This window comes from Antechinus flavipes, chromosome 5 (assembly GCF_016432865.1).
Source record: "Antechinus flavipes isolate AdamAnt ecotype Samford, QLD, Australia chromosome 5, AdamAnt_v2, whole genome shotgun sequence".
Taxonomy (NCBI): domain Eukaryota; kingdom Metazoa; phylum Chordata; class Mammalia; order Dasyuromorphia; family Dasyuridae; genus Antechinus; species Antechinus flavipes.
The window spans coordinates 65,688,633-65,705,369 of NC_067402.1; the positions used below are offsets into that span (position 1 = coordinate 65,688,633).

The 16,737-nt window shown below is 36.9% G+C and overlaps 1 protein-coding gene across 2 annotated transcripts in view; it reads left to right on the plus strand.

Annotated features, from left to right (window-relative positions):
• The window catches only part of JCAD (junctional cadherin 5 associated), a 72,363-nt gene that overhangs the window by 39,477 nt on the left and 16,149 nt on the right, over positions 1-16,737 (plus strand). The window lies entirely within an intron of this gene.

Consider the following 16,737-nt stretch of genomic DNA (forward strand, 5'->3'; position numbering starts at 1 on the left):
TGATGGTGACCACTTGAACAGGATTTTATGGAAGGAATTCTGATAAATCCAAATGATAGGGCTTAATTTCAGAGTCCCATATTCCTTATTCTTTTTCTAAAAGAGCAACAGTTCCATATTCAAAGACCAATTGTTACATATACAGTGACATTTAACATATAAGTTTGGTATATACACAAGGTTGATACATGCTACTTTTAATAAATGTATGTTTGGAAAAAGAAGAGCCGGGGATACCTGATGGAAGTCCCACGTGCTCCAGTGGTACCTTTGTGATATCACTAGAAAAGAAGTTGGCAATCTATAGCCTGTGGGCCAATTCATCCTGTCATTTGTTTTTGTATAGTGAGAGCACACACACACACACACACACACACACACACACACACACACACGTTTTATATTTTAAATTTTATTGCATTAGAAAATGTAAAAAAAAAAAAAAAACTGTTCTTAGTTCATGGACTGGGCCATAGTTTGTTGAGCCCTGCACTGAAAATGAGGAAGATCCCTAGCATTGCCTGGGACTTTGTATGGTGACTTATGGGAGAACATGGATCAGAGTCACATGTATTAGGCCAGATATGGAAGGATTACCTTTTATATTCCTGGAGGGAATAGCCACCGGTCCAAGGGCATATGTTCCATTAAGCTTTGATGCCTCATTGTGGCATGGAGAAAATTGTAGCTTCTCAAGAACTGTGCCAACAAAATCCAAACTCTGGACAGGTCCTACCCAGCAGGAAAGGCTTTGGGTGCGGAGGACCAACTTAGGTCAATTTGGGGATATTCCTTTCCATGGGTCACAAGACCATGAATTTTCAGCCATAGCAGTTCTCTCTAGATTCTTCAATCTTAAATTCATGAAATATTCAAATTTGTTTCTGTGTGTATACCTGCCCAGCCACACATAATGAATGACAGTGTTCCAAACAGAATACTCATAATCATAGCTAATGTTTCTGTAGTAGCTCTTTAGGATTTGCCAAGAACATGTATATATACACATATATACATACAAATATATGTATATATATGCCCATATGTACATATAAATGTGTATATATTTGATCCTCATATGCCCTGAAGTTATCATTATCCCAATAGAGGAGAAAATAAACTGAGAGGGGTTAAATGATTACCCCCTATATCCAATTTATTGCCAAAGCCTATTGATTCCATCTTTGTAACATCTCTGATTTAAGCCCCTTTCTCTCCTCTGACTCTGCTACCCTTCCAGTACAGGCCTTCATCACCTCATGCCTGAACTCTTACAGTATTCTGTTGATGGATCTGATTGCCTGAAGTCTCTCCTTGCTCCAATCCATCCTTCATTCATGCATCAAAGTGATTTTCCTAAACCTTAGGTCCAACCACATTGCTCATTACTTAATAAACCTCAGTGGCTCCCTATTATCTCCAGGATCAAATACAAAAACCTCCGTTTGATGTTCAAAATCCTTTGTAACATAGCTTCCTCCTATCTTTACAGTTTTCTTACATTTTATTCTCTGCCATGCACTCTTCAATCAAGTGATAGTGGCCTTCTGGCTGTTCCATCAATAAAACATTCCATATTCTCTGGGTGTCCTTTATACCTGCAATTCTCTCCCCCGTCGTCTCTACTTGCTGCTTTCTCTGACACAGTCCCAATTAAAGTCCTATCTTCTACAGAAAACCTCTCCTAAATTCTCATAATTCTGATATCTTCCCTCTGTTAATTCCTATTTATCTTGTGTAGTAGGGTTTATTTTGTACATTTGTGTTTGGTGGTTGTCTTCCTTAGTTTGTGAGCTCCTTGAGGGGCAAAGACTGTCTTTTCCCTCTTTTTGTATTCCCTGCACTTAGCAACTATTAGGAACTTAATAAATGTTGATCCACTGACTGAATTTAGCCCAAGGTCCCACAGTTAGCAATGTCTAAGGCACAATTTAAATATCAGTCTTTCTGACTGGTACTCTATTCTTTCTGCTAAATAAATACCCAAGAATATACAGAAGACTTGTTTTATAACCTTCTGAAAAGGTTGCTATCTATCAAATAGCAGAAAAGTTCTGATAGATCAAGGTGAGTGTGGAGCAAGTAGTCCAGTAACTGAATCAATCTATAACTTCATAAAACATGAATCAAGTCTTCAAGAATTAGTTTATTATTTATTTTTTCCCCAAGAATTCACCAAGCATCTACATGCCAGGCACTGTGGTAAGGACCAGGGATATAAAAAAGCTAAAAACCTTCCTTCATCTCAGAGAGTTTGTGGGAGAGACAACATGGACACGACTATGGACAAACAAGATCTAGGCAGAATTAGAAATAATTTCAGAGGGAAGACCAGAAAATGCATCTTTTAGAATTTGGGTTGAGACAAAAAGGAAGCCAGGATGTGGAAATGAAGAGGGAGAGAATTCCAAGCTTAGGGGATGGCTGAGAAGATAGTTGGAGTTAGGAGATCCATTATATTGTCTTGTGAGGAACAACAATGGGGCTACTTACCAATTAATAGATTATGTGGAGGGGAGTAAAGTATATGAAGATTGGACAAAAAGGAGTCTAATTCTCTTGGGAAAGATCCCATAAAGTAATCTCAAACCATATATTAATAATTTCTGGATTAGGAAATGCTCTTAATTATCCATGCTACTTTGGTAAAAAGTACATGCTATCTGGGTAAAATGAATACTAGAAGATTTAATCACTGCTATGATTTTATCATTATAGGAATGCCAAGTTTTTCAGGTGAGGGAAAGAAGGAATGGAAGTGGAAAGAGACTTATTGGTATCAGAAGGCAGTTGGGGTCAGTTTGGAGAGGAACTATTGTGAAGAGGAATATGGATCATCAAGGGAATAATGAAATGTTTGTAGATTATTCTTAGTATTTGTTGAACCCTAGGGATGGAGGCTGAGAATTTCTGAGAATTTTATGAGCCCCTTTGCTTAGTTGCATTAAGGTCTGGTTGAAGTTGACTAGACCTTGGCATGTTAATAGCTCCCTACTTTCACAAACCATTTAGCGAAGTTGATTACTATTGATTTTCTTAAATTGTTGTTGATAACCATGATATGAGAGTTGAGAAAGGGGCGATGAAATTGACTATTGTTTTCTTAAGAGTCACGAGCTGGAGAAAAGCATATAATTGGAAAAGATATCATTGTCGTCTCCGAGAAGTAGTCTGGCTTAGAGGGTACAGGGCTAACCTTGGAATCAGAAAGATCTACTGTTGGGTCCAATTTCTGATCCATCCTGGCTATGTAACAATAAGCAAATCCAATCCTTTTGCCTCTTTGTGCCCCTGAACAATTCTCCATGACTCTAAAATTACAAGTTTTGATTTGACTTTAGCAGAGGAAGTTTTTACATGGGGATTTTCTCACACCTGTGAAATTGCTGTTCTGATCTGCATGTAGCACTCTCTCCTTCAACCAAACAAACTTCTCTAAGTGAAATTCATATTTTCGTGACCTGTATCAACAGTATGACATGGCAGCCAAGAAAACAAATGCAATCTTGGGCTATATTAAAAGGAAGATTGTAGTTCTGTATTCTGCTCAGGTCAGATCATATGAGCAGTATGATGTTCAGTACTGGGCACATCATTTGAGGAAATTTTGTTGACAAATCAAAAATGTCTAGTGGAGAGCAATATGAATGGCAACAAGGCTTGAATTTATGCTATATAAAACTCAGTAAAAAGAAATAAGGAATGATTATCCTGAGAAAAAGAAGATTTAATGAACATGAGAATTGCATCTCCAGGGTCTGGTACACAGTAGGTTCTTAATAAATACTTGGTGACTGATTATCAAGGAGAAGAGAGATTTGATTTATTCTTTGGAGCTTTAGAATTCTCTAACTTAGGAACAGATATGATCTTTATGTAAGGAAAAACATCCTAACCATTAGGATTACCCCCAAATAGAATTGGGCTACATCAGGATCCAGTTGGTAGACCTCACTGGAAGTCTTTAAACAAAGGCTGGATGACCAGTACTCAGGCAATTTGGGAAGGACGTTCTTATTCTAGTGTGGGTTTGATTAAATCATTTCTAAGATCTCTTCCTACTTTTGGATTCTATGATCCTTTGATTTTTTTTTCAGTGCCATATCATTATCAAAAAAAAAAATCCCAGTATGTCATGAAAGATACTGAATGATATTGGGTTCCCTGTCTTCAGGAAGGAACTTGTAATTGAGGAAAGAGGTCTTGCATATGAAAAGATAACAACAAAACAGCATATTCATAACTTCTGCAAATTTGGTACAGATCTGGATGCAGATGGAATAATATATATATGTATATATGTATATATAGTGATATATAGAATATAATAGTTATATTAATTTTTAACTACTTGAATATTAAATTAGGTTGCTATCAAATATACAGGATTTTGTTCATTCATTGGAGCTGGAAATTTATGATCAGAGGAAATTTTAGCATAACTTAGTAAAGTAGAACTTTATAGGAGCCTAGAATCATACAAAGACCCATCTTCCTGAATAAATCTGGCCTCAGACACTTATTAGCTGTGTGACCCTGGACAAGTCACTTACCCATGTTTGCCTTAATTCCTCATCTTTAAAATGAGCTAGAGAAGGAAATGGCAAAGCACTGCTGTATTTTGCCAAGAAAACCTCAAATGGGGTCACGAAGAGTTGGATACAACTCAACAACAACAGCAGCAACAAGAATCATATAGTCACTAAAGCCTTTCAGGAAACTAGAGGTCATCTTGGTCATCCTTTTCAATGTGTAGGAATTGGAAGACCAGAAAGATGAAGCAACTTAAACTTCAATTATAGCTAATAAAAATAGCTAACATATAGCACCTATTGTATGCCAGGCACTATGCTAAGTACTTAACAATTATTCTCCCATTTGATCCTCTCAACATCCCTGCAAGTTATTGTCTCTGTTTTATGAATGGGGACACTGAGGGAGAGTTTAAATGACTTGTCCAGCATCAGAGATCTAGAAAGTATTTGCTTCAAAGATAGCTCTCCTGACTCCCTGTTCTATGATCTTTTTTTTTCTTTTTTCTTTTCAACAGTATTTTATTTTTCCAAATACATGTAAAGATAGATTTCAACATTCATTTTTGTAAGATTTTGAGTTACAATTTTTTTTCTCCCTCCCTCCCTTACTTTTCCCCTCCCCAAGACAGCAAGCAATCTGATATAGGTTAAATATGTGTAATTCTTTAAAAATTATTTCCATACTTGTCATGTTGTGCAAGAAGAATCAAATCAAAAGGAGAAAAAAAGTGTGAGAAAGAAAAAACAAACAAATAAAAGGTAAAAATACTATATTTCGATCCATATTCAGTCTCCATATTTTTCTCTCTGGATGCAGATGGCATTTTCCATCCCAAGTCTATTGAAAGTGCTTTGAATCACCACATTGTTGAGAAGAGCCAAGTCCATCACAGTTGATCATCACATAATGTTGATGTTATTGTATATAATGTTCTCTTGGTTCTCTTCACTTCTCTGTGATCTTTTCCATGGGAGGTTTAAGCTGTGGAAATCCTGTTTTTCTTTTCATGCTATAATAATATTCCCCCCACAAACTCCATTTAGGAATTCTGGGAAAGATTTTTGTTGGTTCATCACCACTATAACTTGTAATTAACCATGGTCTGTGCTTCTGTGTCCTCAGTAAGAATTGTGGCTGATTAGAGACTTGCCTCTCCTGTGATGCAGTGGTTTGGGGGGCCTCTCATCTTGGGAGGCCAAGTACACCCTCCAGACAAGGCTACTGCACGTAGAAAACAGTTAATTTTTAGAGGCTTGTTTGTATTTCTTTAAAATCATATCCTGCTTAGACTGGCTTTCCAAAAAAAAAAAAAAAGATTCAAATTTAACATCTGTTTTGGTGTCAAATATATAAACGTGATTTGTTTTTTAAACTAATTTGATTTCATGCCCTTGGTATTAGAAACTGTTGTCTTGACCCCTCCACAAAGAGAAATATGTATTTCTTGGGCTGGTCTGCTTCAGAACATGTTTGCTAATGCAGACATCCACATCACCTTCCTCCCTTGCCCTTGAACTCCCTAAACTGAGATTTTTTTCACTCATAAGGCAGATTTTAAAGGAACTGTCAAAATGTTCAGACTAGAGCACCTCCCCCTGCAGATGCTGCCGTGGTGGTCTGTTTCCTCCCCAGCTCCCATACTCGAGTCTAGTAATAAAAAAAATTTTAATCTATTTCATGGGTTACTGAAATAACAAGAATAATAATAAAATTTTGGTAGGAGGAGGAGGAGGAGGAAAAAGAAGAAGAAGCAGCTGCTCACATTTATATAGTGTTTTGTAGCATATAAAAAGGTTTCCTTACAACCCAACCCAATAGGGAGGGAGCTGAATAGAACAGATACAACACTGGACTTAAAAATCTGGAAGTCTAGAATTCAAGTCCTGCTCAGACACTTAACTAACTTTGTGACTCTGGGCAAGTAACATAACATTTCTGAGCTTCAGTTTCCCCATATGTAAAATGGAGAATAATAACTGCACAGGTTGTTATGTGAATCAAATGAGATAATGGAGTGCCTAGTTCTGGGCAAAATATGGCACTGTGGTCAGGCCCACAGTGATTCCAGAGACAGAGGCCAAAGTGTAGTGAGCTGTCCTGAGGGAAGGCAGTATGGTTTACTATTCTGGCTGGTAAGCCCTCTCCTGTGTTGAGGAATGGACTTCACCAACATCAAAATCCATGAGATGTGTAGACTTGGTCACAGCATCAACATTGGTGGGGGGCTGCTGGTGTTGGAATTATTTTTCACTTAGAGAAATTGGGTCAGTGTTCTAGGAATTCCTGAGATGATTTTTGGCAAAGTTGATCAGGATGTGAAAACCAGATCTGTGGCCCCGCTTCTTAAACTGTGGGTCAGGACCTCACATGGGATCTTGTAACTGAATGTGGGGGTCGTGAAATTATGCTTTATCATCAGTAAATGTTTGATTTTATATCTTTTTTATACCTGTATATACTCAGAATCATATAAAAATTTCTTGGGTGAAAAGGTATCTTGAGTGGAAAACGTTCAAGAAGCAATGATCTTGGAGATGTCAAAAAAAAAAAAAAGATTTAGTCTAGCAATCTCCCTTGCAGTTGCCCTGAAGCTTTCTTTGACTCACATCTCTGACAAAAAAACCAAAACAAAACATCTAGTCCATGTTCTCACAAATAGTCTCTTTCCATTAAAGAAGAAGCATGTGATTCTCTCATTTCACCTAGAGAGTTTTAACTATTAAGGATAAGTTTAAGGTACCTTACTAGGTAGCATGGTCTCTCTCGTTTCCAACAAAGGCAACTCATTTCCTTACAATGCCCATTTTTCTTCAGCACCAGCGCCATGTTTGAAATAGTTAGCCGCAGCTACTATATGAATGGATGCAGAGGAAAAGGAATCTAAACTTGCTCTTCCTGCTTTATTTCAGAAAGCTAAATATTTGTTTTTACAATGGAATTATATAAACAGGTGTAACTTCTTCCTTTTAGAGTTCCACCCTTGGAACATAACATGAGGGACTGTATCATGGGGTGATAGTATTACCTCATTAGGCAGAAACCTAGAGGCCAGTTACCTCAATATGGAGCAGTTCAATATAGTAGAGAGAGGGTTGGTTTTAATGTTCTCTCAAAGTTAGGAATTCTAATAAATGCTTATCGTTTGACTGCTCTGGCATTAACTCCCTACTTTGGCACTTACTTTGTTCCTCTGGACAAATTAAATCTTGAGTTCCTCATCTCTATCAAGGAGGTGAAACTTGCATTGCTAGTCTTACAAAATTGTGAGCTTAACTCTTTGTGTTAAGATGCTACATACAAGTGAATTGTACTAAGTCCTTTTGATTCAGACCCAGAAAATGGGTCTGATGAATTTAAAGATGAATTTATTTAAAAGATGAATTGTGATAGACTCACCCAACATTCCGGCTGACACTAATCTCCCTTTTGTGTCAAATCCCCCTTTCTCCTGGAAAGATAGTAGGCTTCAAAAATGTCACCCTGCTCCTTGTTTTTCAATTGTGTTATTGTGAGTATAGACACCTAAAAAAATCCACCTATTATAGCATCAAAGACTTTTCATTGATTCCGAGCTCCTAGGACAGTTTGAGACCCAGAGTAGACTTTTTGACAGATAATTTTGGAGCAGTAGGTTCTCCTGGTTTTCTACATTTGACCTTTCTTTCTGTCTTCCACAAGAGTCAGATCATTGATTCCGAGCTCCTAGGACAATTTGAGACCCAGAGTAGACTCTTTGACAGATAATTTTGGAGCAGTAGGTTCTCCTGGTTTTCTACATTTGACCTTTCTTTCTCTGTCTTCCACAAGAGTCAGGGTTCATCAGGCAATCTGTAATTGTCACTTTGGGGTCCTCCCTCTGATCTGTAATCAATGGTTGCATCCAGTCTTAGGGACTCCCTGAGTGAAGGAAGGAATGTTTGAAGCCTTCCTTTGTTTGCTCAGCGATGACCCTCGGAAGTAACTGCTGCTTTGGTGATGAGAGTTCTGTTCTGAGAAAACATATCTTTGAAGCCTGAGTTTCCCCCTCCCAGCTGGATTCTAGGACCTTACATCTCAGAAGTATGTAAATGCAGTCTGGACTCTAGACAGAAATAGCAGACTACATACTTGAGAATCATGTGCAGCTAGATGAGGATGCTGGGACTTCTTAGTCTTCTCAGAAAACTGCTTCTTCAAAAAGGGGAAAGATGGGCTCTATCAAGTTCATTGCCATATCAACGAGGGAAATGAATGAATAATAGAAATTATTAAATGTGGCAGGGGCAGGGATGGGGAACTTTTTCTTATCTCTCATAGGCACTTGTTAAAGACTTGTTTTCTAAGGCTGCATTAAGTTTTGAATGTCCTATAGAGTGAGGGTTTTAAAGATTTTCATAAGAACCCTTTCTTAAAAACAACTCAAGGGCATCAAATCTTTGCTGCTGGTGCCTCTTAAGTGAGGTTCTGCCACATCTCTTCTGTGAATGTGCCTTTTTCTCTGCTCATTCTCCTTTTCAAGCCTGTCTACTATGTTAATCCAATTAAATAAATAATAAGCCTCTACTGTGTGCCAGGAATTTGAAAATACAGAGGCAAAAAATTCAGAATTTGCCTTCAAGAAGCTTAAATTCTTTCTTTAAATTCATCCCCTTTCCTACTCCCCCCTCATTTTTCTTTCTCCGAACTTCTTCTCATCTATAAGAGACTCAATCTGTTCTCAGCATACAGTGATTTGATTCCCATTACCTCTATTTCTTTCTCTCCCCCAACTCCTTCTAATCTATAACAGACTCAGTCTGGTCTCAGCATCCAGAGATTGACTTCCCATTACTGACATTCAGAGAATCCTACCTCTTCCTGACACAATTCTAGTTTTACATATATTTTCCAGCAATTTTTTTAAGTCTACATTTTCCACATACTGTGTTAAGTTGGTCAGTCCTTTATAGCAATACCAACAATGAACTTGCCTGCTTTTTAATTTGTTTTAATATGTCAACTAGCCAGCTTCCTCAAGCAGAACTTTTCCTCCATATCTGCTCTTCTGCCCAACATCACTATTTTTGTTACTATCACTACCTTTCACGCACTTTTCCTCACTTCTCTATTTCTCTAGCCCATTAACTAACATTTTTATTGGGCAGTTGGTGTCTGACTCTCCACTTTCTTGACAGATACTAGACCAGTTTGCCCTTTTCTTTCCTGTGTCCCCATTTTACAGATGAAAATCCAAGACAAATAGGAGTTAAGTAATTTTCCCAGAGCCACATGGTTAGAATGTGTCTGAGTTCAAATTCGAATTCAAATCCTCCTGACTCCAAGTCCTATGCTTTTTATATCAAATCAATTATCAGAGGCTATATACATGCCTCTGTATAGCATTCATCACCTACTTCCTCTCTTGTTTTTCTGCTTACCATTCTAGGATAGGTTCTTACTTCCCTGGACTATTACAATAGCTTCCCAAACCCTCCATTCCATCTATAATCTTCTCTTACTTCAATCCACTCTTCACCCTGTTGACAGAAATCATGGTTAATTCTTAAGATCCTAATTGTCTTTATCTATAAAAGCATGTAATGCCCATAGAACTAGACTTATATAGTTCTAGTGAGGATCATGGGGTCATAGATATAATGAAGTCATCTAGCATTTTGCAGTTGTGAAATCTGTGGTCCAGAATGATTTCTCCAGGGTTGTGGTATAAGTTGTGTGGAAGGAAGGAAGGAAGGAAAGAAAGAAGGAAGGAAGGAAGGAAACAAGGAAGGAAAAGAGAGGAGAGGAGAGGAGAAGAGAGGAAAGGAAAGGAAAGGAAAGGAAAAAGGGAGGGAGGGAGAAAATTAGAGGGAAGAAAGGAAGCATGAAGGAGAGAGTAATAAGGAAGGAAAGAATATGGAGAGGAGGAAGGAATAAAGGATGAAAGAAAGGAAGAGAAGGAGGGAAAAAAGGAAGAGTGAATAAGATAACTTTAGTCTAAATGTATTGTTTGGTTCAAGACTTTCTGAGCCAGATCCTACTTTGAGGTCATCTGAGACCATTTCTCACCCATTGGAATTATTGCCTCAATTCACTGTTCTCTTTCTGTCTGGTAATTTGGTCTATTTTTCCATTGATTAAATTTCTTATGAAATTCATATCTAAAACCAGTTTTTAGCAACAGTCGCTCAATGCTTTCTGACAACAAAACTTTCTGTTCTTGCTCTTATTTATGGTACTTCCGAGTAGACTTGTCAATGAGCAGGAGTCCTAGTGCCTACATATTGTGACTGGCCATTGAAGTATATTTACTGCAGTCTAGAGCTGCAATCCAATATGGCACTGGACTTAATATCTAAAGACATAGGTTCAATTCCTGGCTCTTTTAAATTCATAGAAACTGGTAGGTGGTAAAATGCTGACTTGAAGTCAGGGAGACTGGAATTTGAAACCTGCTTCAGTTTATACAATGTAACTAAATACTTATAATTGTTTATTTTCTGTCTGCTCAAATCGATATCTATATGCCTTGAGGTCTCTCTTTATATCTTAGAGCTCTGTGTTCTCCAAAGAGCCTAGCACCATGTTAACTATATTCATTGGCTTGGAAAATGTATGATTGAACAATATTACCATATAAGTGTGTAAGATTATGAGGACCCATACTTAAAAAGACACCAGTTGCTTGTAAAGTAGGGATTTAATCTTCTCCATGAAAACTTCCCTATTTTTTCTAGATGAAAACAGTCATTCTCTGAATATTACACTTTGATTAGATCTCTCCTTTGCCATTATATTATGCCTTACACCATATTCTGAAGGTCACAGAAGAAGACTTGAAGTAGAAGGAATCTAGAGATTCTCTGTTTTAATTTCTCCATTTTATAAATGAGAAAACTGAGGTCCACAGAGATTAAATGACTCACCCAAAATCAGGTCCACTAAACAATGAGATGGGATTAGAACTAGGGAGTTCTGATTTCTAACCTAGTACTTACCACTGTACTTTTTCCCTTGTATTTTTAAATTATAAATTCCTTGCTAATTGATACAGTGCATTTGGAGTTAGGAAGATTCATATTCATGGGTTCAAATCAGGACCCAGATTCTTACTAGCTGTGTGACCTTGGAAAAGTCACGTAACCCTGTTTGCCTCAGTTTCCTCTTCTGTAAAATGATCAGGAGAAGGAAATGGCAAACCACTTTGTGTCTTTGCCAAGAAAACCCCAAAAGGGATCACAAAGAGTTGGACATAACTAAAAAAACAGCTGAATAACAAAGCATTCCTTGAGGCTATGTTCTACCTACAATTTGATACAACCTATTAAATGTCTATGAATCAAAATGAAAAATTGCCCCAGAAGTTCATATTTAGTAACTGTGAAGCAATTATAATAAAATGTACCCTCCCTCCCCTGACACATACTTTAGGAATTTACAATCTAAGTCACACAAAAGATGTTGAGTGTATAACGTTCAGTAAGACACATACTTAAGGGTGCTTTTTCATACAGGAGAAGGGCTGTTTTGAGTTTTCCTTCTTGCCTTTATTTCTCTGCCTCATAAGGAAAAGGCAGCTGTTAAAATTGTGAATTTGAGTATAGATTCTGAATCTAATATAAATATCTAAATGGACTTCCTTCAGAGTCATTTTTTCCCACATATACTGTACATATAAAGTACACAACATACAGTACATATAATACTGTAAGAGAAGAGATAAAAAGTACCCTTTTTGTAAAATAAAATGCTATATATATACTTTGACAAGACGAGTTATTAATCAGTGGTATAGAGACATGTGTTTTCTCTGGGCAAGTTAACTACCTTCTTGGGAATAAAATCTATGGCCCCAAGGCCTCTTTAGCACTTAATTTGCCACTGAGCTAAGTAGTCCCATGGGTATCATTCTACATTTATATACGATTTACATAGAATTTAAATAACAGGAAGCTCTATGGTACTTTTTTCTTTCTAATTTGGAAGATTTGATGTGGAAGTTAGATCATAGTCTAGATGCATACCCTTTCAGGGGACAAGAGTCCAATCTAATCTGCTCCAGTAGAAGTAAGCTTCCTAAGGACAGGGATTGTTTCCTTTTGTCTTTGATTTCTTAATGCCTAACACAATATTTGATATGTAATAAGCACTTAATAAATGTGTTATTGTATGATCTTTTCCCCAACTTCTCCCTTCATTCACTTTTATAGGCTCATTTCAGCATAGTTTTTTGTTTTGGAGTGTTTCTATTTTTCCAGTATTTCATTAGAATGATATTTTCTTAATTTTCTTGATTTCTAGCAATATTGCCCTAGCTTCACCCCAATCCTCTTTCTATTTTTTTCCCTCAGAGTATATGTTATCTTTTGAAAGGCTTTCATATGCAACTTTTATGAATTAACATCTATTTCCTCTTTATCCAGCTTTCTTTTGCAATTGATTTTAAAACATTCAGTTATTAGATTGGCTAATTTTCTTTGCTTTTTAAAGATGTCAGTAATCTAGAAATAATGCATTATGCATGCTTAGATTTTTAAAATATTACTTAGCCTGTATATCATCTGTTATTCTGCACTCATTTTCAGGAATTCCCAGTTGTCAAAATTCATTCCCTAATCCTTAAAGATTTCCAGAAATTGTTCTTTCAGTGGATGAGCCCTCTTTGGGCTCCTTCTCTACTTAGGTCCCTTCCACTCAGTCCTTAAAACACAAAACTTTCAACAATCCCCATTTGAATAAATGAATTTTCTTTCCAGACATGCTGCCTGCAGGCATTCTAGCCATCATCTTCATCCCCCTCACAGAACACCAGACTGCTTTTGAAACTATTTTGGGAATAGATGAACTTTTTCTTATCTTTCCTTGAATTAGGAGTCCACTCACTTTTTGGCTCTTTTCACACATGTGTAGCATCCCCCTTTAAGTCCTTTTTTCTGTTGTCTTCCCTAGTATATGCTCCTTGAGAGTTAAGTACTCTCTTATTGTCTTGTATTTGTGTCGTTTGCATTGCATACAATGCTTGTTACATAGGTGAACAATTAATACATTCTTTATCATTTGTTCATTCAATGTACAAAATGTCCATGATAATCAATTCATTCCTGCTCAATAAATCTTTAGATAGACTCCTCCCTGGACCCATATTATTTGGATTAGAAATTCCATTTGGGTATTTTATCTTTTCCTCTCTTGCTTTAATGTACACTGTTACTTTTCCTTAGGTTCCTCCTGCAGCTTTTACTGCAATCTTGAATTTCTTTTGAATGATTTTTCTTTAAAAGAAAAACTGGATTTCACTTCCTTACATAAATATACTAGTAATCATTGCATATCCTTTTTTAGATTTCAAATTTAACACAATAGTTTAAAACATGTCAAGTACAGTTTTGCAGGCTAAATGTTATTGGTTTCTTTCATTAGTTCAGTTCTAGCTCCTTCAATTCTAGCTCCTGGTTGTCCCTCCATGAATGCTTATAACTTACTAATATCTCTTCCAAAGTGTCCACAGAACCAAAGGCAATGAATTCCATTTGCACCTCTCATTATTCCCCTCATGTTCATCTAATACAGCCTAAAATTACATTTGCTTCCTTAGCTGCCAAGTATCATACTATTGAACCATACTGTGTTCTTGGTCCCATTAAAATCCAGATTACCCAATACAAAAGTTTGTCTGTACAATGTTGCCTGTGCCTTGACCTGTTTTTCCAGAGAAGTCATCTCTTAAATATATATATATATATATCCTTCCAAATAAAAACCCTCAAGAAAAATAAAAGTATGTGTCAATCTGTATTCAGATACAATCAGTTCTTTCTCTGGAAAGAACTTTTCTCAAAGCCTTGACTAGCTTTTAAGATTTTCTTTATCTACTTGGATTTTGGGTTTTTGGCAAAGGAAATAGAGAATGGGAATGGAAGGCTATTTCATCTGGACCCACGATTTCATTAGTGTGGGGATTAAAACTAGGGATCTATGTCTCTGTAACTTATAATTATGGCGATTTAAGGATGTCCTCATAGTCACTTATTGTGTCTGAGGTTGTACTTGAATCCTGACTCCAAGGATGACCTCTATTCTCAACTGCCTCCTGAATTTTCAGATTGCTGCCATGATGTGACCACTTTTCTCTTGGTTGGTTATGATTCTGCTCTTCTTTGGTGGTATCCAATTTCACTGCTTCTCACTTATCTCTTATTCTTCTTTGGGGAGGGGCTGAATCACCTAAAATGGTTGTCAACCACAGTTTGAAAGAAAATCAATGGCAGACCACTTCTCAAAGTGTTCTGTAAAAGATCAACTTGCCAGATTCTATTCTACTTCAACAGGGCTTTAATTCAAGGGAACAGAAGATTTCAACCAAAAGCTTTACAGCATTTTTTGGACAAGGAAGATGAGTTCTCGACTTCAGGTCTAGTATGCTATGCACTATGGCACCACCTAGCTGCTCCTTTGGTCCTCAATTTGGTTTCTTTTCCAATAGTATCCCCCTAATCAATACTCCCCTCCTCAGTGGAATTCCTCTAGGCTAATAGCAGCTGGTTCCAATAACTCCCCTTTCCACTTCTCCTTTTTTTCTTTTCCACCTGCTGAAAAACTTGGCATTTATAAACCAGATCCTGGTACTGTAACAATGGGTTTTAAATCACCTTAATGTTGTCCAGGTAAATCAACATGATAGATTTGAAACATTCCATAATAATTCCGTAATTCCATTGAAATAGTCCAATAAAATATTCCATAATCACAAGATCATAGTTTTTGAACTAGAAAGGTCTTCTAGTCCAAAGCTTTCATTTGGCAGGTAAGGAAATTGACTCAAAGTGGTGAAACATCTTGCCTAAGGGGATAAATACTAAAAGATAGAACTGGGATTTGGACTCATGTCCTCTGGCTACAAAGCTCAGGTTTTATATTGTCTCCTGATAGGTCACATCAGCTTCCTTATTATGGATTATTGAGATTACTATTTGTTTTACAAGAGTTCTAAATGAGAGTTAGGAAGAGATAGTTTGAGGTAGAGGTATATAGGGGTGGAATACTATGCCCATTAGATATAAGCAGCACCCTTTGAAAAGATAGGTGTATTTATCTTATTTCTTCCATTACATTATTTTTAGTCCTTTCAGGTAGGGACTATATATATGTATATATATATATATATATATATATATGTATGTGTATGTATATGCAGGTGGTGTTTAGAGTTAATTGAGGTATATCTGACCTAAAGATTATGAGATAAGTCTGTTGTATATTTGAAACATTATGTTGCATATATGCTTACACACACATATACACAACATATTCAATATCTCCTCAATGAGGGCACACACTCCAACTCCTGCAGAGATAAATAATCCTCCTATTACTTTGAAAAGATGATCTTTGAGGACTACTGTGGCTAAAAACAAAAACAAAACAAAAACAAACAAACAAACAAACAAAAAAAAAACCTGTTCTCTGGCCATCATGGTGAACAAACCCTTTTCAAACTTAATTGTGTTGTTTCTCTAGTGGTGATTATTTTTCAGTCATTTTGGTAACGTCCAACTCTTCTTGACCCCGTTCAGGATTTTCTTGGCAAAGATACTGGAGTGGTTTGACATTTCCTTCCCCAGATCATTTTACAGATGAGGGAAGTGAAGCAAACAACACTAAATGACTTGCTCAGGATCACCCAGCTAGTAAGTGTCTGAGGTTGAATTTGAACTCAGGAAGATGAGTTCTTGACTTCAGGTCTAGTATTCTGTGCACTATGGCATTACCTAGCTGCTCCTTTGGTCCTCAAACCTTTTCCTCTTGGAGTCAGCCTGCTGATGTACTCTTTAACAACTTTTTCAGGTCTTTTCCAGGATATCAGCAAGTCAGACTTTAGTGAAACATAGCTCCATTCTCCAATGGAGCTGTAATTTCATTAATAAGGGATATTCCCTCTGATGATGCAGGTTGCAACCCATAGGTCTACTATGGTAAGGAATCCCATCCTAAGTCTTTGAAGCATTCGCTAAAGCCTGTTCATATCAAGAGAATGCTAGTGGAGCTCATGGGCTGTCCATTAGACACCCTTTGATCTTGCCATGAGACTAATCCATCTTTTCCATCACACAATGATTGGAAGTAGAGAAAAAAATTACATCTGTATGCTAAGCTTAGAGTCTTAAGAAGCAAGGAATTTTGCATATTAGTGAAAATTTGCCCTATATCAGCCATTAGCAATCAGCTTCTCTCTATCGTCTGCAGAAC